Below are 20,040 nucleotides of genomic sequence, written 5' to 3'. Positions count from 1 at the left end.
GCCCAAATTCTCAGCACCAGATGGTAGGGAGCAGTGCGTCATGTACCTGGCCTGCAGTTCCTGCACTAGGGACGTGGTCCTGTTACTTTCCTGTATGTTTCCTGGTTACAATCCTCCCCGTCCTTCAGAGGTTCTTTCTCTCTGTGCACGTTGAGGCTGATAAGACAAGCCTCAGTTGTACCTGTGGTACAGTAAACATGTGGACATGAACTGAGCATGAATGTACCCTCAAGGAGTTGAGAATAGATTTTCCATTCTCTGGAAAATTTTCACAATCTTTGCTCCTGTGCCTAGTTGCTATGTTTTGTTTTGTTTTTTTCAATACCAGAAGCAAATTCCTAGTGGTGCCTATCTAAAGAAACTTTCCACTGGTTTCCCTGGGGAATATAGTGAACAATATAGTGAATTAGTTAGTACTTTTTAAAGTGTTTTCCAAGCACTCTTTAGCACAAGACAACTTGGAACATGACAAGGAGAGAAGACAAATGTCAATTCAGTAATTAATGTTGTATCTTAGTCTTTCACTCACAGAGGAAGCCAGTCCCTTCTTAGACTACATGACTGTCAAGCATAGTGGTAGAAACAGATTCATGACTTAATAGGTGACGAAAGGGAGTTTATGCCAAGAGGATAAAAAGGAGCAAGAAATAAATCATCTCCAGGTTGCCCCCATGTTGGTGGTGGGTTTGGAGCAGGCAGCCAGACACCCTCAGAGGGCGCTTGCTGCCCCCTATTGCCCCTCAGGAGCTGTCCTAAAGTTGTGTGGGCATCCTTATCTCTACCTGGCTTTTTATTGTTCACAGGGGGCAACTCCTGCCAACCAAGATCCTGTTTCTCTTTTGTAAAAAGAGTGCCTGGAGCTCAGAGAAAGAAAGGCCATGTGGAAAGGCAAGAAACATTAAAAGGAGAGGAATAAAATGGATTCTGTCAACTTGTTTGTACAGTTCCTCTCCTTTTTTCTTTATCTTTTCTTAAAATAATTGGTTTGAGACCGTAATAGAATTGACATCAAACAAACCCTGAGAATCAGTTATCTTGGATGCAAGCTAGAAAATAAAAGTGTACCAAATGAGATCATGGAGTCTGAATGAAAAGAAATATTGATCCACACTGAGAGCCAGCCTGGAGCAGGGAGGAGGGCAAGAAACTTTTTATCCTTTCAATCAATAATATCTTGATAGTATTTATTCCAGTATCAAAATGGATTACCGGAAAAGCTGTAGGGTACAAAACTCTTTACACATAACTTTGTTCTTTTCCTTTTCTTTTGTTTAAAGAAGGAAAACTCCTAGTACACGTTCCTTCTCTATGTAGTAAACACATTTATATATAGGGCTGTAGAGGAGATACAAATGACCATAGAAAAACCAACCTTACACATTATTTTCTATGTACTATTTGATTATTCATTATTTGATAGGAATGATAAATTTAGTAGATGGAAATTTTCTTCTTTTTCTTTAAAAGGAAGAAAATTTATTTCTCTGTTTTGTTGACATGGCTCATACAGTTTAAATTCACTTGACCATTTGTTTTTTGTTGCTTATTTTCTTAGAGTTCATATATTTTTATAATTTTATAGACTGCCAATAGGGTTTCTAACGTTTACTAATTTAAACTTTTTTTTTTTTGAGACGGAGTTTCGCTCTTGTTACCCAGGCTGGAGTGCAATGGCACGATCTCGGCTCACCGCAACCTCCGCCTCCTGGGATCAGGCAATTCTCCTGCCTCAGCCTCCCGAGTAGCTGGGATTACAGGCACGCGCCACCATGCCCAGCTAAGTTTTTGTATTTTTAGTAGAGATGGGATTTCACCATGTTGACCAGGATGGTCTCAATCTCTTCACCTCGTGATCCACCTGCCTCGGCCTCCCAAAATGCTGGGATTACAGGCGTGAGCCACCGCGCCCAGCCTAATTTAAACATGTTTAAGGCACATGGTCATTCAGGTCAAACACTATATAATGAGAACTTTATGTACTGTGTTTTGTTATAGTAATTCTTTGTAGTTCACAGTTTCATTTCAGTTAGAACAGGCAAAGGCATAATAGTGCCCTACTAATTTGCATTGCTGACATAAATCTGTTTACACAGATATCAACTCAACTTCAAAGGAGAAAACACATGGTGAATTTTAGACAGAAGACCAGCTGATAAGGATGAAAACTTATTAGGGTTGAATGTCCCAGTATGTCTTCTAAGAAAGTTCAGTTTAAGAAAAAGCCATTATCCCCATTGTAGTGGTGGACTGAAAGAGGTAAATAAAAATCATTTTTAAAATAAATAAATAAATAAGACAAGGTCATTAGATAATTTAATTGAGGTCTTCTCTTAATACTGGGTCAGCTATCTGATAGGATTTAAGGTCACATGTGGAAGAATTTGTGGTCAATAAAAAAGTATGGAGAATTTGGTATAGGATAAAATGAGTATCTCAAATCAGTGAGGCAAAGATAAACTGTTAATAAATGATGTTGGGATAAACTAAATCACCATATGGAAAAAATAAAATTTAATGCATACATAACACTACTTCATAAATTTCCAACAGATGAAATAAGTATTAAAAAGTAAGACCAGAAAATAATATTTTAAAAGCACATTATTTGGAGTAGGGAAGGATTTCTTAACTATGACTGAAAATTGTGACACCATAGAAGAAAACATTGATGAATGACTATCTTTAAAAAAAAAAGCATAACAAAACAAAACTGCCAAAATGTCATGGCACAAATCCCCATAGGTCAAAAGATAAATGATATACTAGAAGAATACTCATATCACAAAGGGCTAATCTCCTTTGTGGCCTTTTCTATTCTATTCTAGTGGCCTTTTCTATTCTATTTCTATTTCTATTAGATGACTTCTAATAGAAGTCTCACTAGAATTTTTGATGACTTCTAGTGGCCTTTTCTATTCTAATAGAAATAGAATAGAAAAGGCCACTAGAAGTCATCAAAAAAAAAAAAGATGGCCAACACAACAGGAAAAGGGGCAAAAAACATGAACAGATGATTCACAAGAAAATAAATACAAATGGACCTCTCTAATAGTAAGACAAATGCAAATTAAAACTACACTGAGATACAATTTCTCATCTCTCAAATTGGTAAAAGCATAGCTTGACTACACTGTCTTGGCATATATATGAGGAAACAAGTATAGATTTCTGGTGGGAGTGCAAGATGTTACATTGCTTATGGAAGGCCAGTGGTAATATTTATTAAAATTACAAGTACATTTGCTCTTTGAGTCTGTAATCCAACCTACTCTGGAACTTTATTCTCAAAACATACTAGCAAAATTATCTATGCAGCATTGTTTGCAATGGTAAAGATTAGAAACACCTCACTCTCCATTAGTGGGGGATTGGTTAAATAGTTCATGGTTCATCCTTAGAATGGAGTAAATGTTATGCAGCTATACAAAGAAGGAAGAGGTTAGCTGTTAATTTGGATTCCATGAGTCTTAAGGAGTTCCAAGATAAAATATTAAAGTAAGGAGAGAAGGAGGGAGGAAGGAAAGAAATATTTATAATGTATGCTACCTTTTGTGTGAGAAAGGGAGGAAAGAGACTGTTCATATTTGTTATTTCCACATAAAGAAATTGTCTAAAGATATACAGGAAGGCAGGGGAAGAGGAAAGGAAAGGAGTGGATGGATACTGAGCTGGGAGTAATATGTCTCAATATGTTATTTTTGGATTGTGTGAAAATGTGTTACGTGTTTAAAATAAAATTTAAAAAGGAACAAGTAGTCAGCAAGCACTGGCAGCATTTATAAAATGGTTCTGAGGTCTTTGAGTACAGACCATCATAAAAGAGCCATTCTATTCAATTAGCAGATGTCCAGCCAGTGTCTTCTGGATGTCCCAGTGACTGACCAGATTTCTAATATATTCACAGATGTTCTTTGTTGTTTAACCATGCTACATTAATAAAGCTCATACTTCTTAGCATTTCCTATAAGCTTAAGCAATACTGATTGCAATTAGGTCAAATATATGCCTGCTGAATTGAGTTGAACTCTTGAAGGTAGAGTTTTATGACAAGGGAAGCCACGCTTAAAAAGTGAAATATTTTGATAATCCCTGGCATATAAGAAAATTTAAGAAACCAACCAGGCTCAACATCTTTGGCTCCAAGCGCTACTTAGCTGTGTGTTAAATTATCGTGCCAAAATTCATTCACTTTCCACTTGCATCTGATTCATCATTGCTCTAATTTTTAATGTTCTTAAACATTACCTGTTGATGCTGTTAAAATCCAGTAAGTGCCTTCACAGACTCAATTAAATGCCCAATTACCAATTTGAGGCTCTCTACTTACATTTTAAAATGAAATGAACCTCGCCCTGCAGCTAAATTGCTAATGGATAGCAGGTCTCAAGGGAAGTGAGATTCTCAATGTTCTCTCTCAGGAACATCATTCCCACAGTTTAAGCAGAAACACAGGTACATCATTGCTGCTTCTGTGTTAAGCCCCTTGTGGTGCCCCACACTAATGTGAGTTATAACTGTGGGTGTCCTTGCAAGAAGAGGAAGGAGATTGAGGGCAAACACATGTTGTCAGAGCCTGGACAGGGGCACTGGAATAATTTCCTTTTCAAGAAAATAATAATGCCTTTGTGTTGAGGCCAGGAAGCAAGACAAGGAAGTTTGGAGTTCTGCTTTTCAATATAAATATGTATTTAACAAGATTACTTCCTAAACATTGAGTTTGAGCATAGAGTTTCCAACATTCTTGGCCAGGATATGAGTTGTCTTAAGATTCATCCCAGGTGAAGGCAATCTAAAAGAAATCAGTTGTTCTCTGGCTGGCTTTATTTCTGTACCCGTAAGGCAGGCTTTCCCAGTTAGTAGTGTTCCTCTTTTTAGTTATGGAAGCACAGGGGTAGTTTGGGTAGTTTCAGAGTTAAATGAGATCTTCCTTGCTTCTCTTTTCCTTGATCCTTATCAGCCCTATCCAACCTTCCAGCCACAACAGAAATGACACTGCTTTCATAAAGAAGCTACCCTGCATTAACCAAAAATCCACCTCTCCCCCTACCCCTCCACTCCATTTGGTGTTATATACTTGTGGTGGCAAGAAATACACATTGCCGTATTTATCATATCCTGCCTCTCTTTCAGCACTTAGGGACTTATCATTTCTCTTCTGAAATGTGAACCCCCTGATGAATATGACTGCATTTAAATCACCTTGTACCTATTTCCATCCTCAACTCATTACTCCACGCTTACCCCTCTGCATCACTTTTCCTTCAGTATGCACACAGTAAATATTTTTTGATGAATGTTATTTGTGCCTTCAGATTTTTTCCAGAATAATACTCGTACTGCTTTATGATTCAAGTGTTGGCAGTTTAAATTCCTCTTAAGTGAAATAGAAAATTTACATAAATGTCTCATATTCGGCTATGATTCCCTCCAGGGGAATTTAGGAAAGTTATGAACATAACATTCTTTCACTCTCAACAGAACAACTTTCTCATAGCGTGAAACTCCTTCCTGCCAAGACTCCTCCCCTTGCTATCCCCACCCCAGCAGTTCATCTGGCAATCCCTTTAAGAATCAGAAATGCCAGATATAGGTAATGGGGAGGAAGGCAGCAAATCACACTGCCATGTGTGTACCTATGCAACAATCTTGCATGTTCTTCACATGTATGCCAAAACCTAAAATGCAATTTTAAAAAAAGAATTATATGCAAGGCCCGGCACGGTGGCTCACACCTGTAATCAGCACTTTGGGAGGCTGAGGTGGGAGAATTGCTTAGGCTCAGGAGTTCAAGACCAGCCTGGGCAACATGACGAAACCCCATCTCTACAAAAAATACAAAAATCAGCCAGGCATGGTGGTGCACACCTGTAATCCCAGCTACTTGGGGGACTAAAACAGGAGGATCACTTGAACCTGGGAGGTCAAGGTGGCAGTGAGCTGAGATTGCACCACTGCACGCCAGCCTGGCTGACAAAGTGAGACCCCATCTCAAAAAAATAACAAATAAATAAAAAAGAATGATATTGGGGAAAAAAAAGAATCTCAGATGAGTCCTAAAACAATGCCTGGACATAAAGAGTTGAAGATTCTCTGTGTGTTGGATGTTTAAAATGAATAGACATTATACATTTTTGGCTCTTATATAAAGATCAATCATACTATTTTTATCTGTAAAATGGTGTTCTGTTTCTCTTTTGATCAGTGAGACCTCCAGGCTTGAGAGAAGGGCCATCACAGTGTGCAACATGCACTTCTGTGACTCACAAAACTGTAGAAGGTCAAAACTAGAAGGCGCTCCTAGGGTCTTTCTCATCTGGTTTTGTCCCATGAATGATGAAATGGAGACCCAGAAAAGACACACGTCTTGAAATGCCCCTGGACAGGTGGGCAGAATGGGCACAGGAGCCCCAGCCTCCTGACTCCCAGTCCAGTGCTTTCTCCTTGTTAGAGCTGTTGCTTTTAGCAGCAGTCAGCACTAATAGGTACAAGGTTCGTTCCCCATGTAGAGCAGCTTCCTTCGCAGAAGGGATTGCTTAATTTCTAGTCTGAATCCTGTGCCTCTAATGCTGTTTTGGCCCATGACAGAGCAGGTGAGGAATGACAGGATGATTTGCTAGCAGAAACATTGGCTTCCACTGGAGAACCATTTTAATGGGCATATTCCCACTGACAGGGAGTCAGAAAGGAGCATCCTCTTTTTTCTCAGGAAACAGCTGGTCAATGTGTAATTCTTTGAAAGAGCCACTGTATAGCATCAGGACCCCTGCAAAAGGACCTTGTCTAAGGCCCCCAGCAGGAAACCTTTTATGTATTCTCATATAAATTTTCTTGTACTTTGTTGTCTCAGCAAACAACTTTTTTCTCATATCTGAAAAACAGTCACTTAATTAGCTTTACTATTTGAATTAAGGTGGCCTTCCATCTGTAACAATGCATGGACTATCCTAGCTTTCTGCTTGGCTTTATGCTTTGGTGAACAAAACTTGTTTACATTCGGGAGTAACTTGGATTCTGGCTGTGTTTCTCCAGAGATGGCATGGGTGGGATGGAGCCTATAGCATAATGAGGTCTGCACCTGTGGGTGGAACTAGGGCAGGGGTTTTCGACACTCCTCTTCCGAACATACCTGAGCAACACTGTGGAAATTTTGGCTAGAAATGGAGGCCAGTAGTATAGTAATTCCTATTATAATACAAATCTGAAATTAGGTCATAAGCACTGGACATTGGAATCTGAGGGACTAACCCTCTCATCTCCCTTGTCCCTAGCTTTAATAGGGATGCCCTCCTCCAAACTCCCTGTCCTTGATTGAGACTACTGGCCAGAAAATATTCCTTGTACCTTCAGAAGGAGGGGAGAGGGAGTAAGCAATTTTCCAAAGAGAAAGCAAATGGTTTTTTTTTCTTCCATCTCTTAAAAATTGGAAGTTCCCATTTGGAGTGCTCAGTGAATACTAACTTCAGTTTGTGATTCTACAAATGCTTCCCTTATCTCATTTGTAGGGCAGCAGAATTGACAACGAACAGCTTTTGCACCTGCGCATCAGCAAAAGTAGGCACCTGTCTATCCAAGGTGGGCATGGTGGTCTATGTGTTGTTATACATATTGTCTTAGGAAAAGAGTATGCACAGGAGTTCAAGCAGACACAGCCTGAGTCAGTTATGCTTGGACACTGTTCTTACGTTCTTCTCCTACACCTGCATTGTTCCCGTCAGTCAGAGAAGAATGAACCAGGGCATGGACTTTCATCTGCAAAATGAATCTCCTTACAAAAGTGTCCTTAGGAAAAGGGAGAAAGTTAGTGGTTGTGGTCCAACACAAAGGAGGAAAAACAAATGTCGCATGCAGAAGGCAGTGACCTTTCCCGTACTTCCTTCTCTGGGGACACCACCATGGCTTGAGTCCAGAGATGGAAGTCACTGTTTTCATTGTTCATTTCATTAGAATCCCAAACCAATCACATCGTAGCCATTTCCACTCCACCTTTTAGTCTTTTACCTCTGGAAATGTGGTTTTTTCATCATTCATTGGGACACTTGAGAGAGTGACTATTCTGTATGTTCTTTCCTCCTCTCTGGGGGATTCAGTTTCCTCTCTTTCTTTGAGTCTTTCTTTAGAACTTGCCTTCCTCTGTAATAGCTCTTGGCTTGTTGAACACTCTGTTGGCCCTGAACTATCATTTCTTGCTTGAATTTTTTTTTTTCATCTAAATGTAACCTGAAAACCCTTGAGAAGGGGCTATATTCTATTTTGCGTAGAATACTAAACAACTAATAAACACGATTCTATTGCAGGTTTATCAGGGGATACATTTTTATTTGAGGGAGGCTTACACATTCTGAATTTAGAATTTTTGAATAAATTCCTGATGAGTTTGGCTAAAGCTTCCCTTTGCACTACCTGTAGGGGAATAATACTTCCCAGACTAGTGAATAAAATAAATAAGATATGTACAAAAATGACTTAACCTATGAAATTAAAAATAAAAAACAACCTGGCAGTTTAGGACTAACCATTTGCTTACAAATAACATGTTTCCTTTATGTTTCTGAATTCGATTCAGTACAACAAAGTCCCAAAATGGATGTTACAGAGAAAAATCAAAAATATTTTGGGGAAGGGAGGAAGTGTGAGCTGGATTGCTGAGGAAAGCCATGTGGCAGAAGGAGGATGTAAACTTGGCCTGTGAAGGAGGGACACACGTTAGATTTGCAGGAGGTGGCTGTGAAGGCATCCCAGGCTAAGAAGCCACAGGCACAGCGGTGTGCAGATGGGATGAACTATGACATGTGCAGTGTCCTGAAGGGGGTTGGCCACTTCAGCGGTGTCCAGCCACTAGTGGAGTTGGTCATGAAGGTGTGGAACTGAAAGTGAGACTGCATAGATGGGGGTCAGCCAGGCGTTGTGTATTCGGGCACAGTTGCAATGATCCATTACATTGCATTATTTAAAGAATCAAACCTTTATTTTTCTAGAAATAAGTTCTATAATTTAGACTTGAACTTTCAGGGCTTTTGAGTAGTTTTACCTATCAGGATAACATCTTCTACACATGACAAGACAGTTGACAGTAGTGATAAGGACTCACAACCAGGCAATTTGTACAGACTTCTAACTAAGGATCTGGGGATGATGGCCTGTGGTCAAGAGGGCAGCCTTTGCATTACAACTGGGTGGACCCTGGTGTCTCCCTATAGAACTCTAAATGACATCCTTGACCTCTTTAGCAGAGGAGACGTGTAGGAGAGAGGCATCCATTCTATCCTCATAACATCACACCCTAAACTGGCCTTCGTTAGTCACTGTGTCAGTCACTTCCTCTAAGGCTGCTTAGAATTGGCATGATTTTGCCAGCACTTAGTTTTGTGATGGCTTATGTGTCTGTGCTTTACAGGGTCTCAAGTGCCTTGGAACCCTAAAACATGCATGCCTAGCATTGTATGTTACCACTGACTTCAGATATGAAGTCACAGAGCTGAGTAAAGATTCAATAAAAAGACATTCGGAGAACTGCGGCCTGTTATCTTATTTGTAATTCCTGATTTGCCAGTGCCGGTTTGCATAGCCAGGCACAAATGCATTTGTCCTTCATCCTTTTTTTGTATTTTACTTTGCATTTTGCTCATCAGTGTTTGTCTTCTGAGACCCTTTGGATTTCTTGTTCATCCTAGAGAGTCTCTAGGAGTCTGCTGATTTGCTAATAGACTAGAATTTCTGTTTGAAAAAGTGAGTCTTCATGGGAATTTTGGCATAATTTAGTTTCTCTCTGTTTATTTGTCTAATATTGCTAGTTCCTGGAAAGCTTTCCTTCTCTACAGAAGTCCTGCCTGGTACTGCTTGATGTTAAGGTATGCAGGGCACCCAGCAAAAGCTAATTAAGAAATTACTCTGTTGGCCAGGGAGGTCTTGCCCCATGGAGTCAGATGGAGGTACCAGATTGTTAGTAATGACTCTCAAGCAGATGCTGTGCCTTCGTGACCTCACACATACAAGAGAGGCAAGTTCTTATAAAGTTACTAGCTCTCATGAGTCAGGTGAATGTTTTGATCCATGGTCCTAGGCAATGATATTTGAGTTTAGGTTATGGAAAGACATCAGAGTTCCTGAGTTAGTGATCTTCACGTTTGGAAAATGTGCTCCATTCTTATCACAAGCCCTCCAGGCACCATCCAGTAGTAAGCCATGGCTTGAAAGCAGGAACACCATGCAGACAGTCCATGCTCTGGAGAGAAGATATTTGATTGTTCGCTTCTGCAGGTAGTAAATATTCAGCTGGTTGCTGCATTGTGAGTGTTATTTTGCCCTTTGGCCTTTGACAGCATCATTTGGCACATTCCTAATGTACAGCTTAATGAAGCAAGACCTACAGCACACATTCATAGAGGTTATTCTTTCTCCGTGGAAGTTATTCAAACCTTTGGCAACTACCAGTTACACCTACTGACAGATTTCACACAACACCTTTCATTTTTTAATCTTTTTTTCCCCAGTGCCATCCTCCTTCTTCCAACAACCTATCACCCAATATTAATAGTGTTCATTCAATGGATACTCACTATTAATGCTCACTGTGTGCAAGGAACTCTGCTAAACACTTCACTCTACTTTGAATGGGAGTGAGAGCTGGAGAAGGGATAGAAGTAGAAGCCATGCCTCTCCAGTGTAAAATTCTTCCATGAAGAAAGGAAATAGAGTTTTCTCCCTTAAGGATTTTAAGATGCACTTCTTGCCATATGAAAATAGTGAGAACAGAACATAATAGGATGCAGAACATTGGTGTGGCTTCTAGAGAAAACGAAATGTTTAAAATGTCAATTAAATTTTTCTCTAATCTCTTTAGGAACATGGCCAAAGAATGAGTCTGTTATCCACCGTGGCAGATAACAAGATGGCCATGAGCATGTAGCATCATAGTTTTTTTAAATGCTGGCAGACTCAAATAGCCGTACTGATCAGTCCAACACTGAATGTGAACTTGTTGTGTTGTGTTTCACATTTTTGTGATGCATTTTTAAACTATTCTACTTAGATCTGAAAGGGGACGTGGAGAGCTCAGCTAGGGTCAATAGAAGACCACACAGGTGGTGGTGATGGGATAGGGAGTCTATTTAGGGAGTCAGAAGGAACCAGGACAATTTTAACATGAGGAAAACTGAAGACCATTTAAGTGACAACTTTCAGGAATATGAAAATATAAGCAAATGGAAATGGCTGTAGTCATAAGCTGAAAGAAGAGTTTCTTTTCACCCTTTTTAAATATTGGGATGGGTTGTAAGTTATTTTTGTGAGAGTAAAAAATGTTGGAGTAAAAACACTGGAATAATGTATCTTAGAAGATAACATGTGGAGGGGAGAATAAACCTCTTGAGATATCTTGCCACTCTATAACTCTGTATTACCTTGATTTCATAGGCAGGAGTACAAACCATACATGTAAAATCAGTTACATGAATTTTAATTATGTCAAATTGGTGTCATAGGCTGAACAGAACTTTAGCTTGTACATTAAAAGAATGCAAAACATTGTTTTTGAAGGAGCCAATAGAAGTTATAATTTTTAGTGTTTTGTTGATCTAAGAACTTCACATATTTGGCACCTTGTTAAGTACAGCTTTAAACCTAGTATAGGTTACCTTGCAATGCAGAGTCGATGATTTCTGCCTCAAATTTCAGTCAAACTACCAACATAATTTTATGCAAAGGGTTTGAAAATTTAAAATTAGTAGGTCTGCTTACTGGTATGCATGATCCTTCAATAAATTTATTCTCTGCCTGACACAAACCATACTATACTTAATGGTTGTTTGCATTACTCATTTTTTTTAATATAATGCCCTTATCTTCACAGTGGAAAACAGGGACATCTAGTATAACTAGGGAACCATACTTCATAGTGTAGACACCAAATAGTTGGATAGGCACTGAGCTATATCCCTGAACCCCATGGAACGAAGTTTGGGGACTACTTTTAGTGTTTACTGAGAGCAACAGTATCTGTCTGTCATGGAGTAATGGCTTAATACAGTGATGGCTCTGTAATTCAGATTGGTTTTATCAGGATAATCTCTACTCTAGGCTGTAAGTCCGAGTGAGGGGAAGATGAAAATGTGCAGACACCATGACCAGCTGAGTTTTGAGAAGAGCAAGAGCTTTGATAGTTATGGCTCATCTCCTTAAAATGGTTTGTCCTCCAATTATGTTTCAATTTAGGCACAAATTATCAGTGGGGAATTGGATAGAGAAAGCTGAGCACTCCACCACTTATCCAGCACCAGAGAGTTGGTGTTTTATTTCTTTTGTTCTGAATCTCCATCAAGGCTGTGCTGTGGAAAGACTCCCCCAGGGATTTTTCTTAGGAAGAAATCATTTAACACAAGTGGCATCGTTTATTTTAGGAATGATTCATAGGTTGCTACATAAATACTAATGATGTGCATAACAGTGCGTTTCACCTTGGAATCTGCACAGAAGTCACAGAGATGCTGGTTTTTTGTATGAGAGAAGCTGCTCTTTACCACATAGCAAGATTTGGTAGTCAGGTGGGCCTGCTTATTCTTTTTTTTCATTTCCCCACATTGCCTTAAATGATCCTGGAGCTAAAAAAATAAAAAGAGATGGCCAAAAAAGAGAGTAGCGTGGATGAAATATTGCTAGTCACAGTCACCAGTACATACACCAAATAGGTGATTCTTTCTGGTGGGAATGGAGATGTCATATGACGCATGTTTGAGTTAAAACTCTCAGTAGGGCCACCCTTCCAGGTACTTTGGAGAATGCAGACATAGTCTTAACATTTTCAGGTTATTTACAGTCTGGTAGAGACGATAGCATGCACAGGTAAATAAAAATACAAAGAATTATCTTTATTTTTCTGACATATGCAAAATATGATGTTCAGTAAGCAGTGGCCACCAATTCACTAGGCATTGCAGTACGAACATGCCTGGGACTTGGTGACTGACCTTGAGGATTTTGGTCTAGAGAGTCAACTGCAATGAAGAGTGGGTTAGACTGTCCCCTTTCTCTCTGTTTTTACTACCACCATCTGGTCTAAGCTACCGGCAAGCACCTCTCTCCTAGGTTATTACAGTAGAAGTTCCAAAAGGGTTTCCCCTCTTTTATGCCCATTCCTGCCATGACCTATTTGACCTGCAGCAGGTGGACAATGTTTTTTAAAATGCAAGCCAGATCCTGTGACACTCCTGCTTCATGTTTACAAAGCCTTGTTCACCAGGGTCTTCATAATCTGTACTTGCTTTCGTCTCTGACCCCATGTATAGATATGGCACAGTTTATCTGTTCTGCTGAGGGATGTTTGGGTTGTTTCCAGCATTTGACTTTTACAAATAAATCTGCTCTGAACATTTGTATACAGGCCAACACTTAGTATCATTAGTATTTTTAATTTAATTTTTAATAATAGGTGTGTAATATCTTATTGTGGTTTTAATTTGCATCTCCCTAATGACTAGTAATGTTGAATATCCTTCTATGTGCTTATTTTCCATCCATATCTTCTTTAGTGAAGTGCTTAGTGAAGTATTAAATCTTTTGCTTATTATTTTATCTTTCTTTTATTAAGTTTTAAGAGTTTCTAAATGTATATTCTTGATACAAGTTTTTGTTTTTTGTGTGTGTGTGTGTGTGTGTGTGTGTGTGTGTGTGTGTGTTCAGACAGAGTCTCACTCTGTCTCCCAAGCCGAAGTGCAGCGGTATGATCTCAGCTCACTGCAACCTCTGCCTCTTGGGCTCAAGCAATCCTCCTACCTCAGCCTCTTGAGTAGCTGGAACAGTAGCCATATGCCACCACATCCAGCTAGTTCTTGTATTTTTTATAGAGATGGGGTTTCCCCATGTTGCCCAGGCTAGTCTCAAACTCCTGGGCTCAAGCAATCTCTTCCCAAAGTGTTAGGACTACAGGCATGAGCTACTGTGCCTGGCAGATACAAGTTTATCAGATATGATTTGCAAATATTTTCTCACAGTTTGTGCCTTGTCTTTTGATGATCTTCAAGAGCACAGTTTTTCATGAAGTCCTACTGATTAACTTTTTCTTTCATAAGTTGTGCTTTTAGTGCTATATATAGGAAATATTTGCCATAACCCAATGTCATAATGATTTTCTTCTTTGTTTTCTTTTAAAAGTTTTATTGTTTTAGGCCTTTATATTTAGATATATCACCTATTTTGATTTAATTTTTGTGTATGGTACAAAGTATGAACGGAAGTTCCTCTTTGTACATGTGGATATCCAGTTGTTTCAGTACTATTTGTTGAAAAGACAGCATTGCCATTACGATTTTATTGAAAACCAGTTTTCTATATATGTACAGGTCTTTCCGGCCTCCCTATTCTGTTCCATTGATCTGTGTGTCTGTATTGATGCCAGTATTACATTGTCCTGATTAGTTTAGTGTCTTGGTCCGTTTGTGCTTCTGTGACAAAATACCTGAGACTAGGCAATTATAAACCACAGACATTTTTTTCTCACAGTCCTGGAGGTGCTGATCAAGATCACGATCAAGACATTGGCAGGTTCAGCATCTGCTCAGCGCAAGGTCTGTGCTTCCAAGAAGTGCCTAATGCTGCATCCTCCACAGAAATGAATGCTGTGTCCTCATATGGCAGAAGGGCAAAAGGGCCAAGCTAGTTCCCAGGTCTCTTTAAGAAGGCATTAAATTCATCTGTGAGGGTGGAGTTCTCATGGCCTGATCTCTTCCTGAAGAGCCCACCTCTCAATACTGTTGTACTGGGGATTAAGTTTTAACATGAATTTTGCAGAGTACACAGATATCAACCATATTACATTTAGTTTTACAACAATTCTTGTAATTTGATAGTGTAAGTCTTCCAACTTTTTTTTTCCAAAGTTGTTTTCGCTCTTCTCATATTCTATAAAAAAAGAAAAAGAAAGAAAAAAAAGCCTGCTGGAATTTTGATTGAGATAGCATTAAATCTATAAATCAAATTACAGAGAATTGATATCTTAATAATATTGAGTCTTCTAACCCATTACCATGGTATGTCTGTCCACTAGAATCTGTATCAGATTCAAGTGGACAGACATACCATGGTAGTTTGAGGATTATTGCCATCTTAATATTAAGTCCTCCAATCCTTGAACATGAGGTGTTTTTACATTTTTATAAGTCTTCAATTTCTTTCAACAATGTCCTGTAGTTTTCAGTGTAAGAGTCTTATATTTCTTTGGTTAAATATATGCCTAAGTATTTTATTCTTTTCAACATTCTTATAAACGGAATTATTTTCTTTGTTGCCTTATTATTAGTCATGGTCCTCCACAAACAGAACTAATAGAATTTGTGTGTATATGTGTGTGTGTACGTGTATATATATATATATGTGTGTATATACACATACACCTATGGATGTATATGTATACACATACAAATATACATATACATACACACACATCTATATACATACATCTATATAAAAGAGAGAGAGATTTATTTTAAGGAATTGGCTGGCATGATCATGGAGATTGGGAAGTCCTGATTTTGCAAGGTAGACTGGCAGGCTGAAGGCCCTAGAAACAGCCAGTATTGCAGTACAAGTCCAAAGCCCTTCTACCAGCAAGACTTCTTCTTGCTTCAGGAGGTCAGTCTGTTGTTATATTCAGATCTTCAACTGATTGGATGAGACCTACCCACATCAAGGAGGGCAATCTTCTTTACTCAAAGTCTACAGATTTAAATGTTAATCTCGTCCAAAGTCACTCTCACCAAACCATCTAGAATAACGTTTAACTACATATCTGGGCACTGTAGGCCAACCAAGTTGATATATCTATTACAACTGTGACTCTCTTTTATTATTTTAGTGGTTTAGAGTTTATAACATGTATCTTTCACATACTCTACCTTCAAGCGATATACTACTTCATGTATGGTCTGAGAACTGTCCAATAGTTCACTTTCATTTCTGCCATCCCAAATTTTGCAACTGTTGCTATATATTTTACTTTTTCATATTTTATAAACTCAATACTACATCATTTCCATACCACATTTGTTGTACAGGACTAGAACATTGCTCATCTAGGGCTAATAATTCCTCATTAATGAAGCAGGACCTTTCTGTGTATTCTACTAAGTGCCCCAGGAATCTTGAGGTTTTTTTCAGTCTGGATGATGGAAATAGGCACTATTACTGCCCTGTGTGAGAATGAAGTACTGTATTCTCTACTCATTACGAGTGATTATTTTTTGAACTTCAGGTAGTTTCCTCTTGAACATATGGTGGGAATTACTCAGCTGAATTGTCTTAGGCAAATCTCTGCAGATCTCTACAGTTTTCTCTGTGTCTCTTTTCTCTAGTACTCTGTCTTGAGAATTTTAGCCACCTTGGTATCCCTGGGTTCTCAGCACTCTCTTCAACTCAGGGAATCTGCCAGTCTCTTCCTGGATTCTTCCTTCCTGTGCCACAGCCTAGAAACTCTCTCAAAGCAGTAAACTAGTGCAATTGTAGGGCTCGCCTTATTCGGTTCCCATCTCTCATGGGAATTCATTGCTTGATATACAATGCCTTAGAAACCATTGTTTGATACATTTTGTTGATTTTTGGTTAATTTAGGCAGGAAGGTAGACATAGCACTTAATCTGGTTTGGATGTAGCCACGGGGTTAGAATTGTTAGGTCATAAAATATGTACATGTTTAGCTTTAGTAGATGCTGCCTAGAGTTTAAAAATTAAAATAATTTTTAAAATTAAAATAAATTTAGCTAATTTTAATTTTGGATAATCATTATAATGTAGTTAACCTGGGTTTTAACCCATGTTGCTGGATTTTACTCCCCAATCTAACACAGTACAGAGAGAAGGTGGCAAGTTCCTAGTGATACCATGCGCTTTTTTTAGAACTTCAGTGCTTCATTACAATGTATGATTAAAAGTACTGAGGAAGGGGTGGTGGTGGTGGTGGTGGTGGTGGTGGTGGTGGTGGGTGGTGGTGGTGGAGGTGGTGAGGAGGAGGAGGAGAGAGGAGAACCAAGAGAGCAGATAAATCTGCCTTTGCTTGACTGATAGCGGTAATTATATTTGACAGCTTATGCTTGCCAAGTAATAACAGCTTTGATTTTTCCAAAAACCTAGTGATATTATATGTTTAGTATCTAGTTCGTTTAAAAATTCTCTCTCTGTTACTCTTTCTCCTTCAAATGTGAGTCCCTTTTTTTCCTTTGGAATGGCCTCCTCATATTAAAGGAGATCCACATACACAGGAAATCCTTCCATGGCTCTTTTAGACTTAATCTACGTGTTGAAAGGGTAAGCTCAGCAGCAGGTGCATGGTATCACAGAGCATAGTCAAAGGCCCTTCCCTCACCCTCTTCCTTAGCTGCAGAAATGCTTCTGTCTCTTCTCATTGTAAATGACTTTTTTTTAGTTCTAAGTGCTTTTTAGCAGTTTTTAGCAGCTCTTCTAAGTAAAACATTTATTGAATTTCTACCATGTATGACATTTTCCTGAAGAGAATTGCTGCTTGCCCTACACTTTTCAGTATCTAATGGATAATGTTAAAAGAAAGCATAACATTAAATAAATCTCTTTTTCAAGTTTTTATTTTCAGCCTTTGAGCTTCTTTTGGAGAAACTTAATACATTCTTGAGTCAGGTGGCTGCTTCTTTGAAGCCTTTGTTTTTAGATACTCTGTAAATCTCGCCTAAGAATAGATCAAAAATGATGTTTACATCTGTTTCTAGAATTGAGGAAGTAAGAACAGAATAAGACTTTATGACTGTAGTTAACCCCTTCCATTATCTTCCTTGTTTGATACCATAGGTGGAATTGGATGTAATCCCTTTCAGAAACCATCAGTTGTCACAACTTTGGGCATTTACTCTCTTGCTCAGACCTGTTTGTTTGTTTGTTTGTGTCACAGTTATATCACAGGAAACAGATATGTTATATAAACTTTCCATATAAAATATAACTAATTAGCTTGCAATAGCTAATATTAACCAGGTTTTATGATTCATTATATGTGTTCCCTTTATCCACAATGCATGCACGTTTATTTTCTCTGCAGGTCTATGGAAAAATGTCTAAGGAAGTTAAAAAATCAAACACAATAGGAAACCTTGGGTTGTTGAATCTCCCTGAAATCGTATTTTCAAGGAGCCTGAAACAAACAGAGTTACTTAAGAGAGGTGCTGCTAGAATAAGGATTGCAGGAAAACAGATTGTTGTAAGATGTTTTAACCCCTAAATTCCTCTCCTTCTAGTCTCTTGATATTTCTCTAACTTCTTGGTTATTACGATTCTCTTTACTCTTATTTGTAGTTCTTGGAATACTCCTCTTTTCCAATAAGAAAAGGTCCAAATTCCTTAAAACTGTGGCTGAATTTTGAAACTAAACAATTGAACCTGAACTAAGTTCATGATTTCTTGTGGGCACAGGAACTGTTCTTCCTTTTGTTGAGGAGCCATTGAAGACATCAAAGAAACAACCACCTGACTCAGGAATGTATTAAATTCTCCACAAGAAGCTCAAAGGCCAAAAATAAATACTTGAAAAATCTTTCATTCCCTTACTGATTTATACATGCGTACATCAGTTAGCACTCTGTATCCATTATAATACAGCCATATCGTGGTCCTAATCTGGGGAGGGCAGTGGGGAACTCAAGCCTTTGAGGGGTTAAGGTTCTGATTTTCAGGTTAAAATGTAATATTCTAGGACTGCTTGTCATTTACTTGAAAAGGAGAATATCCTTTCAAAATAAAAATTACATATTTTTACGTTTAATAAAATTATCAACAGAATAAAGAAGGTTTAAAATTAAATGGGACTAGATTTTTTTAAGTACTAACTAGATCTCAAGTGGGCCTGTGGCATTAAAGTTGCACATTCCAAAAGTAAGGCCACTTCCTTGTTGGCATGTGGAAGTATTAAAACCAGCTAGTACCTCCTGCAAAGTTGGTGTAGGCCAGGCACTTGCTCTATTATTGCATAGTTGTTAACCCTGCTGGACATGATGCTGTGCCTTCATATTAAAGCAGCCCCTACAGAATTTTTTAGCAAGATTTTTTTTATTTTTCTCCTTCTACCAAAAGACTTACCCAAATTTCTGTACAAAGGAAGACATTTTCATAAAGTGGTTCCTTTTTGGTATCCCGTTTGGAGAAATTTCCTAGACTTTCCTTTATCACTTCTTCTTCCACTTTTGGAGATGAGAATGTGATATATAGTTGGATACCTAGGAACTAGTACTAGCTACTAAGGAACTAGTGAGTCAAAATAAGGAAACTTTTGTCTGGAAAACTTCTTTCTTTGTGATTATCTTTCAACAGACTGAAGAAATCTGCTTCCCAAATCACTATGCACTGATTTTCTTGTTTCCTTTCACCTTTAGGGTTAATGGAGCAGGACTGTTTAAGGATATCCTACATTTTTCCCCAGTGCTTGGGTGTGCATGACTGAAATACCAATATTTTTGTTGTTGCTGTGCTTTTAAAAAAAAAGAAAGAAAGAAACAGACCTTCCTTAAAACATACAGATTTAAGTCTGGCGTGGTGGCTCACACCTTGTAATCTTAACACTTTGTTAATATTACACCAGTAATCTTAACAGTTTGGGAGGACAAGGTAGAAAGATCGCTGAAGCCCAGGAATTTGAGACCAGCCTAGATAACATAGACCCCATCTCTACAAAAAATTTTAATAATTAGCTGGGTATAGTGGCACACACCTATTGTAGTCTCAGCTATTTGAGAGGCTGATGAAGGAGGACTGCTTTTGCTCAGGAGATTGAGGCTGCAGTGAGTCATGATTGCACCACTGCACTCCAGCATAGGTGACAGAGCAAGACCTGTTTCGAAAACAAAACAGAACAAAAATCATATGGATTTAAGAATCCCCATGTCAGACCCCCTTTGGTTCTATTGGGAATCTATCCAGAGAACCAGTTTCTAAGATGGGAAAGAAGAAACAGAAGAAAGAGAAGGGGAGGGCCCCAGAGATAAACTTGACCATTTCATAAGTCAATCTGGTTTGCAACTCCAGGTTACACAGCCTGTG

At 38.6% G+C, this 20,040-nt stretch overlaps 1 protein-coding gene and 1 long non-coding RNA gene across 5 annotated transcripts in view; one reads left to right on the top strand and one right to left on the bottom strand.

Annotated features, from left to right (window-relative positions):
* STXBP6 (syntaxin binding protein 6) overlaps positions 1 to 20,040 on the top strand; it is a 275,229-nt gene that overhangs the window by 182,757 nt on the left and 72,432 nt on the right. The window lies entirely within an intron of this gene.
* On the bottom strand, positions 12,849 to 19,850 carry LOC144577377 (uncharacterized). The gene is made up of 2 exons (XR_013521125.1): positions 19,712 to 19,850; positions 12,849 to 14,892 (listed from the first exon to the last, which is right to left on the bottom strand). It is a non-coding gene; the product is annotated as an uncharacterized LOC144577377 (long non-coding RNA).

Source organism: Callithrix jacchus, chromosome 8 (genome assembly GCF_049354715.1).
Source record: "Callithrix jacchus isolate 240 chromosome 8, calJac240_pri, whole genome shotgun sequence".
Classification (NCBI taxonomy): domain Eukaryota; kingdom Metazoa; phylum Chordata; class Mammalia; order Primates; family Cebidae; genus Callithrix; species Callithrix jacchus.
Note: the sequence above shows the minus strand (reverse complement) of the source record. Positions and strands in the feature narration are given on the sequence as shown.